The following is an 18,191-nucleotide window of genomic DNA, read 5'->3' as shown; positions in this document are numbered from 1 at the left end:
GATAATCATCACATAGAACATACAGAGGGACCACTTACATCTCTGACGCTCACTTTCATCATCATCATCATCATCATCATCATCATCATCATCATCATCGTCACACAGTGGCTCGTGTACTTCACTTCTCATGTGCATTCAATCTTCTCATATTATGCCCATGTGCAATACTCATTTTCTGAATGTATGCTTTCATATAAGATAAGATAAGATACAACTTTATTCTCCCGAGAGACATTGGGTGTTGACAGAGGGAGTGAAACATGAGAGAGGAGGACCAGGTGAGGCCTGCTGCTCAGAGGGCCAAAATGCTTACGGCACCGGGTATTCCCAGGCGGTCTCCCATCCAAGTACTAACCTGGCCCGACGCTGATTAGCTTCCGAGATCAGACGAGATCGGGCGTGTTCAGAGTGGTATGGCCGTAAACGAGGAGAGCAGCCACACAGAGGCTCTTTATAGGTGAGACAGACCCAGTTCAAGTCACCGTGTACACATGACTACACTCAAGTTCATGTATATCACAATTTACATGATGCCTTCATCAGAAGAACACTAACATTTCAGATAAGATAAGATACAACTTTGTTCTCCCGAGGGAAATTGCGTGTTCACAGAGGGAGTGAAACATGAGGGAGGAGGACCAGGTGAGGCCTGCTGCTCAGAGGGCCAAAATGCTTACTGCACCTGGTATTCCCAGGCAGTCTCCCATCCAAGTACTAACCTGGCCCGACACTGCTTAGCTTCCGAGATCAGACGAGATCGGGCGTGTTCAGAGTGGTATGGCCGTAAACGAGGAGAGCAGCCACACAGAGGCTCTTTATAGGTGAGACAGACCCAGTTCAAGTCACCGTGTACACATGACTACACTCAAGTTCATGTATATCACAATTTACATGATGCCTTCACCAGAAACACACATTTCTGGATAATGAAGTCTTACCTAATGAAACTGATAATCATCACATAGAACATACAGAGGGACCACTTACATCTCTGACGCTCACTTTCATCATCATCATCATCATCGTCACACAGTGGCTCGTGTACTTCACTCCTCATGTGCATTCAATCATCTCATATTATGCCCATGTGCAATACTCATTTTCTGAATGTATGATTTCATATAAGATAACATAAGATACAACTTTGTTCTCCCGAGGGAAATTGCGTGTTCACAGAGGGAGTGAAACATGAGGGAGGAGGACCAGGTGAGGCCTGCTGCTCAGAGGGCCAAAATGCTTACTGCACCGGGTATTCCCAGGCGGTCTCCCATCCAAGTACGAACCTTGCCTGATGCTGCTTAGCTTCCGAGATCAGACGAGATCGGGCGTGTTTTTTTTTTTCTCTTTTATTATCAAAAAATAAATATTTTTACAAATACATTTTACACAAGTAAATACAAGTCATTTCAAATCAAATCAAATTATTTCCAACAATCCATAACACCATTCATCACATCTTTTTTTTTTTTTTCCTTCACCCATCACCCCTCACCCTTGACCTATTGACATTTGCACCCCACCCTGATTTCCACACACAAATAGACAGTTATCTTCCAGCACCTTTTGTTTGAAATTCTTGTCCCCACCATCCCACAGCAGACTCACATTCCTTTTCATAAAGTTACAGAAAAATCTCCAGATGTTCACTTTTTTGTCCTCGAAATGTGAATAGTTTCTCCGAAGTCTGATGACATGTTTGGCATAACTCAGAATGTAATTGATAAGCCATTTGTTCACCCCTGCTTTCCTTTCCTTATACCCAAATAGAAAAAACCTCTCCCATTTTTCCTTTTCCGTGATTGTGATACTACATTTTTGAAAGCATTGGTCCAGTTTCTCAAAAAACACTTTTAACTCCTTACATTCAAAAATAAAGTGCCTAAATGTCTCCACTTCCACCTCACATATATCACAAACCTTGCTGTTGAGTCTATTTATCTGGTTTAGCACCAAATTGACAAATATTCTATTGTGTCTGAGCCTGAAATTTGTATCAAAGCACTCTGATGAAATGAACTTCACATTTAGATCTGACCAAATGTGCTCCCTCTTAAGCCCATGGAACTGCCTTAGCCATACTTCCTCAGCTGCCGCTTTCTTCTTTTCCTTTCCCAAAAACACTCTATATAGTATCTTGGAGTTAACTGATCGTATGTCATGCTCTTTCCCTCCTTGGATGAGGGAGAAACTGACCAACTCCAGAGCCTTCTCTGCCCTCCTCCCCTTCACCAGCGCCACCCAGCTACGAGGTACCTCCCACCCCTGTAGGCAAGAGTCGAGGCACTTCTGCCACGCGTAAATCTTTGCGTTTCCCATAAATTTCCCTAACAGTCGAATCCGTGCACTAAGCTTTTCACTTTTCAGGTCCACCAATTTCAAACCGCCCTCCTTCTGCCCATTGATGAGCACCTTCCTGGCTATCAAATGTTGTTTTTTATTCCAGATGAAAGCACTCATCATGTCATTCAGCTTTCCTATTACCCTGTCCGGCATTTCACAGACTCTTAGCGCATACTGACACTTGGACAGGAGGAGGGCGTTAGTTACTATCACTTTACCCCTTAGATTCAATTTCCTCCCGGACCAGAAATCCAATCGCATTTGGATTTTTCCCTCTATTTCACCCCACGTTTGTTTTGTTGCTGCATCTCGATTCTTACCTACGTATACACCCAAAACCTTCACCATTTCATTTCTCTTTACAAAATTCCATTTATTTACACAATCGAAACCATCACCAAAGCCCATTAGCTCGGTTTTTTCCCCATTGATTTTGGCCCCAGATGCCCTCTCATAGCACTCTACATGCTGCAGCACCCTGTCTACACTCCTCTCATCCCTAACCGTAATACTTATGTCATCTGCGTACTGGTAGATTTTCGTGTCCGTTTTATCTTCCATTTCAATCCCCAAAATCCCTGGGTCCCTCCTAATGAGGGCAGACAAGGGTTCTGCCGCTATGGAGTATAACATAGCTGAAAGCGGGCATCCTTGCCTGATTGACCTCTCCAGAGCGAAGCTCTCAGTTAACCTCCCGTTTATTTTCACCCTACTGATGGCATTCCTATATATTAACCTAATCCATTTAGTGAAACCTTCCCCGAAACCCATCTTTCCCAGTGTTTTAAACAAAAAATCATGATCCACCCTATCAAACGCCTTCTCTAAATCAACCCCTATGTACAGCCCTCCCTTCTGATTCATTTTGTCAAAGATGTCCTGGATCGATAAGATGATGTCACTAATGTCTCTCCCTACCACACCATAACACTGACAGGGATTCACCACTGTGCCTATCACCTCCTTCAATCTGTTTGCCAGGATTTTAGCCAGTATTTTATAATCTGTATTTAGCAGACTAATTGGCCTATAATTCCCCAAATCACCTTTGTCACCCTTATTCTTATACACCACTCGGATTAGCCCCGTGAAGAAGTCCCCAGATGCTTTCCCCTCCCGCTCCATGCATTGAAAGATTCTCAGGAGAATTGGCTTTATCACCTGTTTAAAGGTGATGTAAAATTCCCCCGATAACCCATCCAGCCCTGGACTTTTGTTCTTATTCAAACCATTTATTGCTCTTTCCAATTCTTCCTCTGTTATGTTTTTATCACAGTCTGCTCTGTCCTCTTCCCCTAATTTTTTTTCTATCCCTTCAAAAACACTGTGGTCTGTAGAGTTTACCTCCATCTTTGAAAAAAGTTTTTTAAAATGTTTATGAGCCACCTCCAGCATTTCCCCTGTCTTCTCCATTGTCTTACCCTCTTCATTTTTCAGGTTTTGCAGATGAGCTTTCTTTTGCTGTCTTTTTTCAAGCCCTAAAAAGAAACTTGTATTCTTTTCCCCTTCTAAAATATCCTTCATCCTTGATCTGATAGCTGCCCCTCTGCTCCGTTTCTTCTCAAGCTCATCTAATTGTTTTCTCAGCATGAGATATTTTAGATTGTTGAAGTTTTCCTCTGCAATCGACCTTTCCAGCTCTTTATTAATCTGGTCTCTTAAACTATACTCAGTCCTTCTTTCCTTCTCCATTTTATTTTTACAATAGTTTATTGTCACTTTTTTGATGTGCAATTTCACCTCCTCCCACCACTCCCCCATATTTATACAACCCTCACGCTGCAGTTCTCTTTTTCTTTCTTTCAGTAGATTTTCAACTTTCTCCCTATATTTTCCATCCAGCAAAACACTGTTATTTAAACACCATAACCCTCCACCTTTGTGCTCTTTCTCCCCCAGCTCCACCCATAACCTTGCATGATCGCTAAACCCTGTGAACTCATACCAGCATTTTGAAATCTTTTTTTCCAGCCCAGATGCTAATAGACATAAGTCAATCCTGGACTGTTTAAGTTTCCCCAGAACCGTCTGTCGTCTGGAAAAGCCCCTTTCTCCCATATTGCGCACCCTCCACAGATCTACCAGGTTGAAATAGTCAAAAAGCTCATTTAGCGATTTCCTACTTATATCACTTTTGTATGTATTGTTGCTTGATATATCCAACCTCGTAAGTGCACAGTTAAAATCCCCCACTACACAAATGTTCCCTCCCAAATGCGGTTTTAGTTGATCAAAGAAAATTCCACGCTTGTTGTCCTCATTCGGTGCATAAATATTCAAAAGTTTGTAAAGCACATTCCTGTAAATAAATTCAATACCGATCACCCTTCCCTCATCATCCTTCACTATTTCCTTAACATTTTGGATCTTATCTCCTTTAGCAAAAATAGCGACTCCGGCTCGTCCATTTACACCGTTGTTTGCCTACACTTTTCCAGCCCATGTATCCCTCAGATAGCTTCTCCACTCCCTTGTCCACTTAGTCTCTTGTACACAGAGGATGTCAAAAGTATCCACCCTTAAAACATCTCGCATCTTGTTAATACATCTTAAGCCGTTTGTGTTTTGCGATAGTATTTTTAACATTGTAAATACATAGAGATAAATCAGGCCCATCATCTTTATGCTACAGTTCACGTCTTACTTTTTCCTCTTTTTGATCCCCTTGTCTTCAGCATCCATTGCAGTCTTCTCTTCCCCAGCTCCTGGCTGTTTCCGAGGTCCATATCAGACTCCGAGTTCCCCGACTCTTGAGACCCCGTCAAGCATATCTCTGAGTCTGATTCTGGGGGCCGCTGAAGTTGAACAATTTTCACCTTCCTCTCCTTTCTCTCCGATGTATCCACACTCTGCCCCTCTGCTGCGTCTCCATGTCCCGGCACCTCAGCTGTCGATCCTCTCACCTCCATTCCTTGCTCTCCGTCCGACTCCAGTATGTCTCTTCCTTTCTCCGCTTCCCCCTCCGCACGATCCTTCTCGGTCTCCTCCCTCTCAGAGATATTCTCTCTCGATTCTTCCTGCTCCTCACGTTGCTTTCCTCCCGTCCCTGGAGCATGATCAACGTCCTCACAAACACATCTGCTGCTCTCCTTTTTGCAGCTCTGGCATTTGTTCCCTCTGCCCATGCACTCCCTTGCATAGTGCCCCTGCTCTCCACATTTTCTACAAAGGAAATCTGGACAGTCCCTCAGGATATGACCAGTCTGTATGCACTGTCTGCACACTTTCACCTGTTTGTCGTGCAAAACTCTGAAGAACTCTGCTCCAAAAGCCGTCTCAAACTTGGTCGAATATGGAAGTGATTGGACCGTCTCCGTGAATTTAACTTTCACGTATCTTGTTCCGTCAGCAATTCTAGTTCCCGGCCACATTCTCCTGATGATCGGGGATACTGCACTCACTCCCCAGCTGTTCAGCTTGCCCAGAATGACGCTGTCCGTGATATACGCCGGCAGCCCCAGAAACGAGACCACCAGCTCATCATTACATAACTCCTTGGACATGATCGCGGTCTGTCCAATTTTTATGCCGTCCAATAGTCTTTCTTTCCCCTTCGGGTGATTCATTGTGATCTCATATTTATTTCTGCCTGTGTACCGGCAGGCGATGATTTTCCCACAAGTGTCTTGTATTGCCTGGATCAGCTCCATTGCGGTCACTTTATCTTCTCCAATCAGCTCCAGGGCGAGCGTTAAATGTTGCTGAAACTCTTCAGCTTTATCCTTAATAATCCGTATCTCTTCCTCTCTGATGATTTCTCTCTCCTGCCCTCTTCCTCCTTCCGCATTTTCGGCTACGTCAGGAGCTGTCACCGCACGTGTGTCCTCCATTTCTCCCGTCATATTCTGACCGTCCACGGTCCTGTACGCCCGATCGTCTTTCACCATCGGCTCGTTTGCCTCGGCCGTCCGGTCCGGGCCCGGTGCAGCGACTCTGGCTCCCTTTCCTCTGGTTCTCACCATACTTGGAGCACAGTATAAACTATTTTCCATCAGGAAAACACAAACCAAACAAACAAATAAATAACTTAAAGTGTCCCCCAGACAGTCAAAACTGCTGGGGGTGGCTCCAAAAACCGAGCTATCAAAGAAACCAAGAATCTGGGCTTAAAGAAACGCCACAGTTCAAACTCAAAATCAAAATTGCTGCACAGGATCAGTCAAAATACACGCACGCCTGGAGCTAACACACACCTCCTCTTACTTCCGTGTTCAGAGTGGTATGGCCGTAAACGAGGAGAGCAACCACACAGAGGCTCTTTATAGCTGAGACAGACCCAGTTCAAGTCACCGTGTACACATGACTACACTCAAGTTCATGTATATCACAATTTACATGATGCCTTCATCAGAAACACACATTCCTGGATAATGAAGTCTTACCTAATGAAACTGATAATCATCACATAGAACATACAGAGGGACCACTTACATCTCTGGCGCTCACTTTTATCCTCATCATCATCATCATCATCATCATCATCGTCACACAGTGGCTCGTGTACTTCACTCCTCATGTGCATTCAATCATCTCATATTATGCCCATGTGCAATACTCAGTTTCTGAATGTATGCTTTCATATAAGATAAGATAAGATACAACTTTATTCTCCTGAGGGACATTGGGTGTTGACAGAGGGAGTGAAACATGAGGGAGGAGGACCAGGTGAGGCCTGCTGCTCAGACGGCCAAAATGCTTACGGCACCGGGTATTCACAGGCGGTCTCCCATCCAAGTACTAACCTGGCCCGACGCTGCTTAGCTTCCGAGATCAGACGAGATCGGGCGTGTTCAGAGTGGTCTGGCCGTAAACGAGGAGAGGAGCCACACAGAGGCTCTTTATAGGTGAGACAGACCCAGTTCAAGTCACCGTGTACGCATGACTACACTCAAGTTCATGTATATCACAATTTACATGATGCCTTCATCAGAAGAACACTAACATTTCAGATAAGATAAGATACAACTTCATTCTCCCGAGGGAAATTGCGTGTTGACAGAGGGAGTGAAACATTAGGGAGGAGGACCAGGTGAGGCCTGCTGCTCAGAGGGCCAAAATGCTTACGGCACCGGGTATTCCCAGGCGGTCTCCCATCCAAGTACTTACCTGGCCCGACGCTGATAAGCTTCCGAGATCAGACGAGATCGGGCGTGTTCAGAGTGGTATGGCCTCAGACGAGGAGAGCAGCCACACAGAGGCTCTTTATAGGTGAGACGGACCCAGTTCAAGTAACCGTGTACACATGACTACACTCAAGTTCATGTATATCACAATTTACATGATGCCTTCATCAGAAACACACATTTCTGGATAATGAAGTCTTACCTAATGAAACTGATAATCATCACATAGAATATAAAGAGGGACCACTAACATCTCTGACGCTCACTTTCATCATCATCATCATCATCATCATCATCATCATCATCGTCACACAGTGGCTCGTGTACTTCACTTCTCATGTGCATTCAATCTTCTCATATTATGCCCATGTGCAATACTCATTTTCTGAATGTATGCTTTCATATAAGATAAGATAAGATACAACTTTATTCTCCTGAGGGACATTGCTTGTTCACAGAGGGAGTGCAACATGAGGGAGGAGGACCAGGTGAGGCCTGCTGCTCAGAGGGCCAAAATGCTTACGGCACCGGGTATTCCCAGGCGGTCTCCCTTCCAAGTACTAACCTGGCCCGACTCTGCTTAGCTTCCGAGATCAGACGAGATCGGGCGTGTTCAGAGTGGTATGGCCGTAAACGAGAAGAGCAGCCACACAGAGGCTCTTTATAGGTGAGACAGACCCGGTTCAAGTCACTGTGTACACATGACTACACTCAAGTTCATGTATATCACAATTTACATGATGCCTTTATCAGAAACACACATTTCTGGATAATGAAGTCTTACCTAATGAAACTGATAATCATCACATAGAACATACAGAGGGACCACTTACATCTCTGACGCTCACTGTCATCCTCATCATCATCATTGCCACACAGTGGCTCGTGTACTTCACTCCTCATGTGCATTCAATCATCTCATATTATGCCCATGTGCAATACTCATTTTCTGAATGTATGCTTTCATATAAGATAAGATAAGATACAACTTTATTCTCCCGAGGGACATTGGGTGTTGACAGAGGGATTGAAACATGAGGGAGGAGGACCAGGTGAGGCCTGCTGCTCAAAGGGCCAAAATGCTTACGGCACCGGGTATTCCCAGGCGGTCTCCCATCCAAGTACTAACCTGGCCCGACGCTGCTTAGCGTCCGAGATCAGGCGTGTTCAGAGTGGTATGGCCGTAAATGAGGAGAGCAGCCACACAGAGGCTCTTTATAGGTGAGACAGACCCAGTTCAAGTCACCGTGTACACATGACTACACTCAAGTTCATGTATATCACAATTTACATGTTGCCTTCATCAGAAGATCACTAACATTTCAGATAAGATAAGATACAACTTTATTCTCCCGAGGGAAATTGCGTGTTGACAGAGGGAGTGAAACATGAGTGAGGAGGACCAGGTGAGGCCTGCTGCTCAGAGGGCCAAAATGCTTACGGCACCGGGTATTCCCAGGCGGTCTCCCATCCAAGTTCTAACCTGGCCCGACGCTGATTAGCTTCCGAGATCAGACGAGATCAGGCGTGTTCAGAGTGGTATGGCCGTAATGAAGGAGAGCAGCCACACAGAGGCTCTTCATTGGTGAGACAGACCCAGTTCAAGTCACCGTGTACACATGACTACACTCAAGTTCATGTATATCACAATTGACATGATACCTTCATCAGAAAACACACATTTCTTGATAATGAAGTCTTACCTAATAAAACTGATAATCATCACATAGAACATAAAGAGGGACCACTAACATCTCTGACGCTCACTTTCATCATCATCATCATCATCATCATCATCATCATCATCGTCACAGAGTGGCTCGTGTACTTCACTTCTGATGTGCATTCAATCTTCTCATATTATGCCCATGTGCAATACTCATTTACTGAATGTTAGTTTCATATAAGATAAGATAAGATACAACTTTATTCTCCGGAGGGAAATTGCGTGTTGAGAGAGGGAGTGAAACATGAGGGAGGAGGACCAGGTGAGGCCTGCTGCTCAGAGGGCCAAAATGCTTACGGCACCGGGTATTCCCAGGCGGTCTCCCATCCAAGTACTAACCTGGCCCAACGCTGCTTAGCTTCCGAGATCAGACGAGATCGGGCGTGTTCAGAGTGGTATGGCCGTAAACGAGGAGAGCAGCCACACAGAGGCTCTTTATGGGTGAGACAGACCCAGTTCCATTCACCGTGTACGCATGACTACACTCAAGTTCATGTATATCACAATTTACATGATGCCTTCATCAGAAGAACACTAACATTTCAGATAAGATAAGATACAACTATATTCTCCCGAGGGAAATTGCGTTTTGACAGAGGGAGTGAAACATGAGGGAGGAGGACCAGGTGAGGCCTGCTGCTCAGAGGGCCAAAATGCTTACGGCACCGGGTATTCCCAGGCGGTCTCCCATCCAAGTACTAACCTGGCCCGACGCTGATTAGCTTCCGAGATCAGACGAGATCGGGCGTGTTCAGAGTGGTATGGCCGTAAACGAGGAGAGCAGCCACACAGAGGCTCTTTATAGGTGAGACAGACCCAGTTCAAGTCACCGTGTACACATGACTACACTCAAGTTCATGTATATTACAATTTACATGATGCCTTTATCAGAAACACACATTTCTGGATAATGAAGTCTTACCTAATGAAACTGATAATCATCACATAGAACATACAGAGGGACCACTTACATCTCTGACGGTCACTTTCATCCTCATCATCATCATCATCATCATCATCATCGTCACACAGTGGCTCGTGTACTTCACTCCTCATGTGCATTCAATCATCTCATATTATGCCCATGTGCAATACTCATTTTCTGAATGTATGCTTTCATATAAGATAAGATAAGATACAACTTTATTTTCCTGAGGGACATTGGGTGTTGACAGAGGGAGTGAAACATGAGGGAGGAGGACCAGGTGAGGCCTGCTGCTCAGAGGGCCAAAATGCTTACGGCACCGGGTATTCCCAGGCAGTCTCCCATCCAAGTACTAACCTGGCCCGACGCTGCTTAGCTTCCGAGATCAGATGAGATCAGGCGTGTTCAGAGTGGTATGGCCGTAAACGAGGAGAGCAGCCACACAGAGGCTCTTTATAGGTGAGACAGACCCAGTTCAAGTCACCGTGTACGCATGACTACACTCAAGTTCATGTATATCACAATTGACATGATGCCTTCATCAGAAAACACACATTTCTGGATAATGAAGTCTTACCTAATGAAACTGATGATCATCAAATAGAACATACAGAGGTACCACTAACATCTCTGACGCTTACTTTCATCATCATCATCATCATCGTCACACAGTGGCTCGTGTACTTCACTTCTCATGTGCATTCAATCTTCTCATATTATGCGCATGTGCAATACTCATTTTCTGAATGTATGCTTTCATATAAGATAAGATAAGATACAACTTTGTTCTCCCAAGGGAAATTGCGTGTTCACAGAGGGAGTGAAACGTGAGGGAGGAGGACCAGGTGAGGCCTGCTGCTCAGAGGGCCAAAATGCTTACGGCACTGGGTATTCCCAGGCGTTCTCCCATCCAAGTACTAACCTGGCCCGACACTGCTTAGCTTTCGAGATCAGACGAGATCCGGCGTGTTCAGAGTGGTATGGCCGTAAACGAGGACAGCAGCCACACAGAGGCTCTTTATAGGTGAGACAGACCCAGTTCAAGTCACCGTGTACACATGACTACACTCAAGTTCATGTATATCACAATTTACATGATGCCTTCATCAGAAACACACATTTCTGGATAATGAAGTCTTACCTAATGAAACTGATAATCATCACATAGAACATACAGAGGGACCACTTACATCTCTGGCGCTCACTTTCATCCTCTTCATCATCATCATCATCATCATCATCGTCACACAGTTGCTCGTGTACTTCACTCCTCATGTGCATTCAATCATCTCATATTATGCCCATGTGCAATACTCATTTTCTGAATGTATGCTTTCATATAACATAAGATAAGATACAACTTTATTCTCCCGAGGGACATTGGGTGTTGACAGAGGGAGTTAAACATGAGGGAGGAGGACCAGGTGAGGCCTGCTGCTCATAGGGCCAAAATGCTTACGGCACCGGGTATTCCCAGGCAGTCTCCCATCCAAGTACTAACCTGGCCCGACGCTGCTTAGCTTCCGAGATCAGACGAGATCAGGCGTGTTTAGAGTGGTATGGCCGTAAACGAGGAGAGCAGCCACACAGAGGCTCTTTATAGGTGAGACAGACCCAGTTCAAGTTACCGTGTACGCATGACTACACTCAAGTTCATGTATATCACAATTTACATGATGCCTTCATCAGAAGAACACTAACATTTCAGATAAGATAAGATACAACTTTGTTCTCCCGAGGGAAATTGCGTGTTCACAGAGGGAGTGAAACATGAGGGAGGAGGACCAGGTGAGGCCTGCTGCTCAGAGGGCCAAAATGCTTACGGCACCGGGTATTCCCAGGCGGTCTCCCATCCAAGTACTAACCTGGCCCGACGCTGATTAGCTTACGAGATCAGACGAGATCGGGCGTGTTCAGAGTGGTATGGCCGTAAACGAGGAGAGCAGCCACACAGAGGCTCTTTATAGGTGAGACAGACCCAGTTCAAGTCACCGTGTACACATGACTACACTCAAGTTCATGTATATCACAATTTACATGATGCCTTTATCAGAAACACACATTTCTGGATAATGAAGTCTTACCTAATGAAACTGATAATCATCACATAGAACATACAGAGGGACCACTTACATCTCTGACGCTCACTTTCATCATCATCATCATCATCATCGTCACACAGTTGCTAGTGTACTTCACTCCTCATGTGCATTCAATCATCTCATATTATGCCCATGTGCAATACTCATTTTCTGAATGTATGCTTTCATATAAGATAAGATAAGATACAACTTTATTTTCCTGAGGGACATTGGGTGTTGACAGAGGGAGTGAAACATGAGGGAGGAGGACCAGGTGAGGCCTGCTGCTCAGAGGGCCAAAATGCTTACGGCACCGGGTATTCCCAGGCAGTCTCCCATCCAAGTACTAACCTGGCCCGACGCTGCTTAGCTTCCGAGATCAGACGAGATCAGGCGTGTTTAGAGTGGTATGGCCGTCAACGAGGAGAGCAGCCACACAGAGGCTCTTTATAGGTGAGACAGACCCAGTTCAAGTTACCGTGTACGCATGACTACACTCAAGTTCATGTATATCATAATTTACATGATGCCTTCATCAGAAGAACACTAACATTTCAGATAAGATAAGATACAACTTTGTTCTCCCGAGGGAAATTGCGTGTTCACAGAGGGAGTGAAACATGAGGGAGGAGGACCAGGTGAGGCCTGCTGCTCAGAGGGCCAAAATGCTTACGGCACCGGGTATTCCCAGGCGGTCTCCCATCCAAGTACTAACCTGGCCCGACGCTGATTAGCTTACGAGATCAGACGAGATCGGGCGTGTTCAGAGTGGTATGGCCGTAAACGAGGAGAGCAGCCACACAGAGGCTCTTTATAGGTGAGACAGACCCAGTTCAAGTCACCGTGTACACATGACTACACTCAAGTTCATGTATATCACAATTTACATGATGCCTTTATCAGAAACACACATTTCTGGATAATGAAGTCTTACCTAATGAAACTGATAATCATCACATAGAACATACGGAGGGACCACTTACATCTCTGTCGCTCACTTTCATCATCATCATCATCATCATCATCATCATCATCATCATCATCGTCACACAGTGGCTCGTGTACTTCACTCCTCATGTGCATTCAATCATCTCATATTATGCCCATGTGCAATACTCATTTACTGAATGTTAGTTTCATATAAGATAAGATACGATACAACTTTATTCTCCGGAGGGAAATTGCGTGTTGAGAGAGGGAGTGAAACATAAGGGAGGAGGACCAGGTGAGGCCTGCTGCTCAGAGGGCCAAAATGCTTACGGCACCGGGTATTCCCAGGCAGTCTCCCATCCAAGTACTAACCTGGCCCGACGCTGCTTAGCTTCCGAGATCAGATAAGATCAGGCGTGTTCAGAGTGATATGGCCGTAAACGAGGAGAGCAGCCACACAGAGGCTCTTTATAGGTGAGACAGACCCAGTTCAAGTCACCGTGTACACATGACTACACTCAAGTTCATGTATATCACAATTTACATGATGCCTTTATCAGAAACACACATTTCTGGATAAGGAAGTCTTACCTAATGAAACTGATAATCATCACATAGAACATACAGAGGGACCACTTACATCTCTGACGCTCACTTTCATCCTCATCATCATCATTGTCACACAGTGGCTCGTGTACTTCACTCCTCATGTGCATTCAATCATCTCATATTATGCCCATGTGCAATACTCATTTTCTGAATGTATGCTTTCATATAAGATAAGATAAGATACAACTTTATTCTCCTGAGGGACATTGGGTGTTGACAGAGGGAGTGAAACATGAGGGAGGAGGACCAGGTGAGGCCTGCTGCTCAGAGGGCCAAAATGCTTACGGCACCGGGTATTCCCAGGGGGTCTCCCATCCAAGTACTAACCTGGCCCGATGCTGCTTAGCTTCCAAGATCAGACGAGATCAGGCTTGTTCAGAGTGGTATGGCCGTAAACGAGGAGAGGAGCCACACAGAGGCTCTTTATAGGTGAGACAGACCCAGTTCAAGTCACCGTGTACACATGACTACACTCAAGTTCATGTATATCACAATTTACATGATGCCTTTATCAGAAACACACATTTCTGGATAATGAAGTCTTACCTAATGAAACTGATAATCATCACATAGAAAATACAGAGGGACCACTTACATCTCTGGCGCTCACTTTCATCCTCATCATCATCATCATCATCATCATCATCGTCACACAGTGGCTCGTGTACTTCACTCCTCATGTGCATTCAATCATCTCATATTATGCCCATGTGCAATACTCATTTTCTGAATGTATGCTTTCATATAAGATAAGATAAGATACAACTTTATTCTCCTGAGGGACATTGGGTGTTGACAGAGGGAGTGCAACATGAGGGAGGAGGACCAGGTGAGGCCTGCTGCTCAGAGGGCCAAAATGCTTACTGCACCGGGTATTCCCAGGCGGTCTCCCATCCAAGTACTAACCTGGCCCGACGCTGCTTAGCTTCCGAGATCAGACGAGATCGGGCGTGTTCAGAGTGGTCTGGCCGTAAACGAGGAGAGGAGCCACACAGAGGCTCTTTATAGGTGAGACAGACCCAGTTCAAGTCACCGTGTACGCATGACTACACTCAAGTTCATGTATATCACAATTTACATGATGCCTTCATCAGAAGAACAATAACATTTCAGATAAGATAAGATACAACTTTATTCTCCTGAGGGGAATTGCGTGTTGACAGAGGGAGTGAAACATGAGGGAGGAGGACCAGGTGAGGCCTGCTGCTCAGAGGGCCAAAATGCTTACGGCACCGGGTATTCCCAGGCGGTTCACCCATCCAAGTACTAACCTGGCCCGACGCTGATTAGCTTCCGAGATCAGACGAGATCGGGCATGTTCAGAGTGGTATGGCCGTAAACGAGGAGAGCAGCCACACAGAGGCTCTTTATAGGTGAAACAGACCCAGTTCAAGTCACCGTGTACACATGACTACACTCAAGTTCATGTATATCACAATTTACATGATGCCTATATCAGAAACACACATTTCTGGATAATGAAGTCTTACCTAATGAAACTGATAATCATCACATAGAACATACAGAGGGACCACTTACATCTCTGGCGCTCACTTTCATCCTCATCATCATCATCATCATCATCATCATCGTCACACAGTGGCTTGTGTACTTCACTCCTCATGTGCATTCAATCATCTCATATTATGCCCATGTGCAATACTCATTTTCTGAATGTATGCTTTCATATAAGATAAGATAAGATACAACTTTATTCTCATGAGGGACATTGGGTGTTGACAGAGGGAGTGAAACATGAGGTCGGAGGACCAGGTGAGGCCTGCTGCTCAGAGGGCCAAAATGCTTACGGCACCGGTTATTCCCAGGCGGTCTCCCATCCAAGTACTAACCTGGCCCGACGCTGATTAGCTTCCGAGAACAGACGAGATCGGGCGTGTTCAGAGTGGTATGGCCGTAAACGAGGAGAGCAGCCACACAGAGGCTCTTTATAGGTGAGACAGACCCAGTTCAAGTCACCGTGTACACATGACTACACTCAAGTTCATGTATATCACAATTTACATGATGCCTTCATCAGAAGAACACTAACATTTCAGATAAGATAAGATACAACTTTGTTCTCCCGAGGGAAATTGCGTGTTCACAGAGGGAGTGAAACATGAGGGAGGAGGACCAGGTGAGCCCGTTGCTCAGAGGGCCAAAATGCTTACGGCACCGGGTATTCCCAGGCGGTCTCCCATCCAAGTACTAACCTGGCCCGACGCTGCTTAGCTTCCGAGATCAGACGAGATCGGGCGTGTTCAGAGTGGTATGGCCGTAAACGAGGAGAGCAGCCACACAGAGGCTCTTTATAGGTGAGACAGACCCAGTTCAAGTCACCGTGTACGCATGACTACACTCAAGTTCATGTATATCACAATTTACATGATGCCTTTATCAGAAACACACATTTCTGGATAATGAAGTCTTACCTAATGAAACTGATAATCATCACATAGAACATACAGAGGGACCACTTACATCTCTGGCGCTCACTTTTATCCTCATCATCATCATCATCATCATCATCATCGTCACACAGTGGCTCGTGTACTTCACTCCTCATGTGCATTCAATCATCTCATATTATGCCCATGTGCAATACTCATTTTCTGAATGTATGCTTTCATATAAGATAAGATAAGATACAACTTTACTCTCCTGAGGGACATTGGGTGTTGACAGAGGGAGTGAAACATGAGGGAGGAGGACCAGGTGAGGCCTGCTGCTCAGAGGGCCAAAATGCTTACAGCACCGGGTATTCCCAGGCGGTCTCCCATCCAAGTACTAACCTGGCCCGACGCTACATAGCTTCCGAGATCAGACGAGATCGGGCGTGTTCAGAGTGGTATGGCCTTAAACGAGGAAAGCAGCCACTCAGAGGCTCTTTATAGGTGAGACAGACCCAGTTCAAGTCACCGTGTACACATGACTACACTCAAGTTCATGTATATCACAATTGACATGATGCCTTCATCATAAACACACATTTCAGATAAGATAAGATACAACTTTATTCTCCCGAGGGAAATTGCGTGTTGACAGAGGGAGTGAAACATGAGGGAGGAGGACCAGGTGAGGCCTGCTGCTCAGAGGGCCAAAATGCTTACTGCACCGGGTATTCCCAGGCGGTCTCCCATCCAAGTACTAACCTGGCCCGACGCTGCTTAGCTTCCGAGATCAGACGAGATCGGGCGTGTTCAGAGTGGTATGGCCGTAAACGAGGAGAGCAGCCACACAGAGGCTCTTTATAGGTGAGACAGACCCAGTTCAAGTCACCGTGTACACATGACTACACTCAAGTTCATGTATATCACAATTTACATGATGCCTTTATCAGAAACACACATTTCTGGATAATGAAGTCTTACCTAATGAAACTGATAATCATCACATAGAACATACAGAGGGACCACTTACATCTCTGGCGCTCACTTTTATCCTCATCATCATCATCATCATCATCATCATCGTCACACAGTGGCTCGTGTACTTCACTCCTCATGTGCATTCAATCATCTCATATTATGCCCATGTGCAATACTCATTTTCTGAATGTATGCTTTCATATAAGATAAGATAAGATACAACTTTATTCTCCTGAGGGACATTGGGTGTTGACAGAGGGAGTGAAACATGAGGGAGGAGGACCAGGTGAGGCCTGCTGCTCAGACGGCCAAAATGCTTACGGCACCGGGTATTCCCAGGCGGTCTCCCATCCAAGTACTAACCTGGCCCGACGCTGCTTAGCTTCCGAGATCAGACGAGATCGGGCGTGTTCAGAGTGGTCTGGCCGTAAACGAGGAGAGGAGCCACACAGAGGCTCTTTATAGGTGAGACAGACCCAGTTCAAGTCACCGTGTACGCATGACTACACTCAAGTTCATGTATATCACAATTTACATGATGCCTTCATCAGAAGAACACTAACATTTCAGATAAGATAAGATACAACTTTGTTCTCCCGAGGGAAATTGCGTGTTCACAGAGGGAGTGAAACATGAGGGAGGAGGACCAGGTGAGGCCTGCTGCTCAGAGGGCCAAAATGCTTACGGCACCGGGTATTCCCAGGCGGTCTCCCATCCAAGTACTAACCTGGCCCGATGCTGCTTAGCTTCCAAGATCAGACGTGATCGGGCGTGTTCAGAGTTGTATGGCCATAAACGAGGAGAGCAGCCACACAGAGGCTCTTTTTAGGTGAGACAGACCCAGTTCAAGTCACCGTGTACACATGACTACACTCAAGTTCATGTATATCACAATTTACAAGATGCCTTCATCAGAAACACACATTTCTGGATAATGAAGTCTTACCTAATGAAACTGATAATCATCACATAGAACATACAAAGGCACCACTTACATCTCTGGCGCTCACTTTCATCCTCATCATCATCATCATCATCATCATCATCGTCACACAGTGGCTCGTGTACTTCACTCCTCATGTGCAT

The 18,191-nt window shown here is 45.4% G+C and overlaps 18 non-coding genes and 7 pseudogenes across 18 annotated transcripts; all 25 read right to left on the bottom strand.

Annotated features, from left to right (window-relative positions):
• Positions 1-309: 309 nt before the first annotated feature.
• LOC142998877 (5S ribosomal RNA) lies at positions 310-428 on the bottom strand. Its single transcript, XR_012963164.1, has one exon. It is a non-coding gene; the product is annotated as a 5S ribosomal RNA (ribosomal RNA).
• A 245-nt stretch (positions 429-673) lies between these two features.
• Positions 674-792, bottom strand: LOC142997289 (5S ribosomal RNA). The gene has a single exon (XR_012962020.1). It is a non-coding gene; the product is annotated as a 5S ribosomal RNA (ribosomal RNA).
• Positions 793-7,036: 6,244 nt separating this feature from the next.
• LOC142997260 (5S ribosomal RNA) lies at positions 7,037-7,155 on the bottom strand. The gene has a single exon (XR_012961994.1). It is a non-coding gene; the product is annotated as a 5S ribosomal RNA (ribosomal RNA).
• A 245-nt stretch (positions 7,156-7,400) lies between these two features.
• On the bottom strand, positions 7,401-7,519 carry LOC142998261 (5S ribosomal RNA; annotated as a pseudogene).
• A 463-nt stretch (positions 7,520-7,982) lies between these two features.
• Positions 7,983-8,101, bottom strand: LOC142998652 (5S ribosomal RNA). Its single transcript, XR_012962952.1, has one exon. It is a non-coding gene; the product is annotated as a 5S ribosomal RNA (ribosomal RNA).
• A 445-nt stretch (positions 8,102-8,546) lies between these two features.
• Positions 8,547-8,655, bottom strand: LOC142998339 (5S ribosomal RNA; annotated as a pseudogene).
• Positions 8,656-8,900: 245 nt separating this feature from the next.
• LOC142998201 (5S ribosomal RNA) lies at positions 8,901-9,019 on the bottom strand (annotated as a pseudogene).
• Positions 9,020-9,482: 463 nt separating this feature from the next.
• Positions 9,483-9,601, bottom strand: LOC142998635 (5S ribosomal RNA). The gene has a single exon (XR_012962936.1). It is a non-coding gene; the product is annotated as a 5S ribosomal RNA (ribosomal RNA).
• Positions 9,602-9,846: 245 nt separating this feature from the next.
• LOC142998876 (5S ribosomal RNA) lies at positions 9,847-9,965 on the bottom strand. Its single transcript, XR_012963163.1, has one exon. It is a non-coding gene; the product is annotated as a 5S ribosomal RNA (ribosomal RNA).
• A 460-nt stretch (positions 9,966-10,425) lies between these two features.
• On the bottom strand, positions 10,426-10,544 carry LOC142997149 (5S ribosomal RNA). Its single transcript, XR_012961884.1, has one exon. It is a non-coding gene; the product is annotated as a 5S ribosomal RNA (ribosomal RNA).
• Positions 10,545-10,990: 446 nt separating this feature from the next.
• On the bottom strand, positions 10,991-11,109 carry LOC142998167 (5S ribosomal RNA; annotated as a pseudogene).
• Positions 11,110-11,569: 460 nt separating this feature from the next.
• Positions 11,570-11,688, bottom strand: LOC142997653 (5S ribosomal RNA). The gene has a single exon (XR_012962368.1). It is a non-coding gene; the product is annotated as a 5S ribosomal RNA (ribosomal RNA).
• A 245-nt stretch (positions 11,689-11,933) lies between these two features.
• Positions 11,934-12,052, bottom strand: LOC142997511 (5S ribosomal RNA). Its single transcript, XR_012962234.1, has one exon. It is a non-coding gene; the product is annotated as a 5S ribosomal RNA (ribosomal RNA).
• A 448-nt stretch (positions 12,053-12,500) lies between these two features.
• On the bottom strand, positions 12,501-12,619 carry LOC142997924 (5S ribosomal RNA). The gene has a single exon (XR_012962627.1). It is a non-coding gene; the product is annotated as a 5S ribosomal RNA (ribosomal RNA).
• Positions 12,620-12,864: 245 nt separating this feature from the next.
• On the bottom strand, positions 12,865-12,983 carry LOC142997510 (5S ribosomal RNA). Its single transcript, XR_012962233.1, has one exon. It is a non-coding gene; the product is annotated as a 5S ribosomal RNA (ribosomal RNA).
• Positions 12,984-13,451: 468 nt separating this feature from the next.
• On the bottom strand, positions 13,452-13,570 carry LOC142997832 (5S ribosomal RNA). The gene has a single exon (XR_012962540.1). It is a non-coding gene; the product is annotated as a 5S ribosomal RNA (ribosomal RNA).
• A 445-nt stretch (positions 13,571-14,015) lies between these two features.
• LOC142998045 (5S ribosomal RNA) lies at positions 14,016-14,134 on the bottom strand (annotated as a pseudogene).
• Positions 14,135-14,594: 460 nt separating this feature from the next.
• LOC142997534 (5S ribosomal RNA) lies at positions 14,595-14,713 on the bottom strand. The gene has a single exon (XR_012962256.1). It is a non-coding gene; the product is annotated as a 5S ribosomal RNA (ribosomal RNA).
• A 245-nt stretch (positions 14,714-14,958) lies between these two features.
• On the bottom strand, positions 14,959-15,078 carry LOC142997880 (5S ribosomal RNA). Its single transcript, XR_012962586.1, has one exon. It is a non-coding gene; the product is annotated as a 5S ribosomal RNA (ribosomal RNA).
• A 460-nt stretch (positions 15,079-15,538) lies between these two features.
• LOC142997673 (5S ribosomal RNA) lies at positions 15,539-15,657 on the bottom strand. The gene has a single exon (XR_012962388.1). It is a non-coding gene; the product is annotated as a 5S ribosomal RNA (ribosomal RNA).
• A 244-nt stretch (positions 15,658-15,901) lies between these two features.
• LOC142998677 (5S ribosomal RNA) lies at positions 15,902-16,020 on the bottom strand. The gene has a single exon (XR_012962976.1). It is a non-coding gene; the product is annotated as a 5S ribosomal RNA (ribosomal RNA).
• Positions 16,021-16,480: 460 nt separating this feature from the next.
• Positions 16,481-16,599, bottom strand: LOC142998031 (5S ribosomal RNA; annotated as a pseudogene).
• Positions 16,600-16,840: 241 nt separating this feature from the next.
• Positions 16,841-16,959, bottom strand: LOC142997183 (5S ribosomal RNA). The gene has a single exon (XR_012961918.1). It is a non-coding gene; the product is annotated as a 5S ribosomal RNA (ribosomal RNA).
• Positions 16,960-17,419: 460 nt separating this feature from the next.
• On the bottom strand, positions 17,420-17,538 carry LOC142998929 (5S ribosomal RNA). The gene has a single exon (XR_012963215.1). It is a non-coding gene; the product is annotated as a 5S ribosomal RNA (ribosomal RNA).
• Positions 17,539-17,783: 245 nt separating this feature from the next.
• Positions 17,784-17,902, bottom strand: LOC142998114 (5S ribosomal RNA; annotated as a pseudogene).
• Between the last annotated feature and the right edge of the window lie 289 nt (positions 17,903-18,191).

This window comes from Genypterus blacodes, unplaced genomic scaffold (genome assembly GCF_046128005.1).
Source record: "Genypterus blacodes isolate CSIRO-AG114 ecotype Tasmania unplaced genomic scaffold, CSIRO-AGI_Gbla_v1 ptg000039l_1, whole genome shotgun sequence".
NCBI classification, from domain to species: Eukaryota; Metazoa; Chordata; class Actinopteri; order Ophidiiformes; family Ophidiidae; genus Genypterus; species Genypterus blacodes.
Note: the sequence above shows the minus strand (reverse complement) of the source record. Positions and strands in the feature narration are given on the sequence as shown.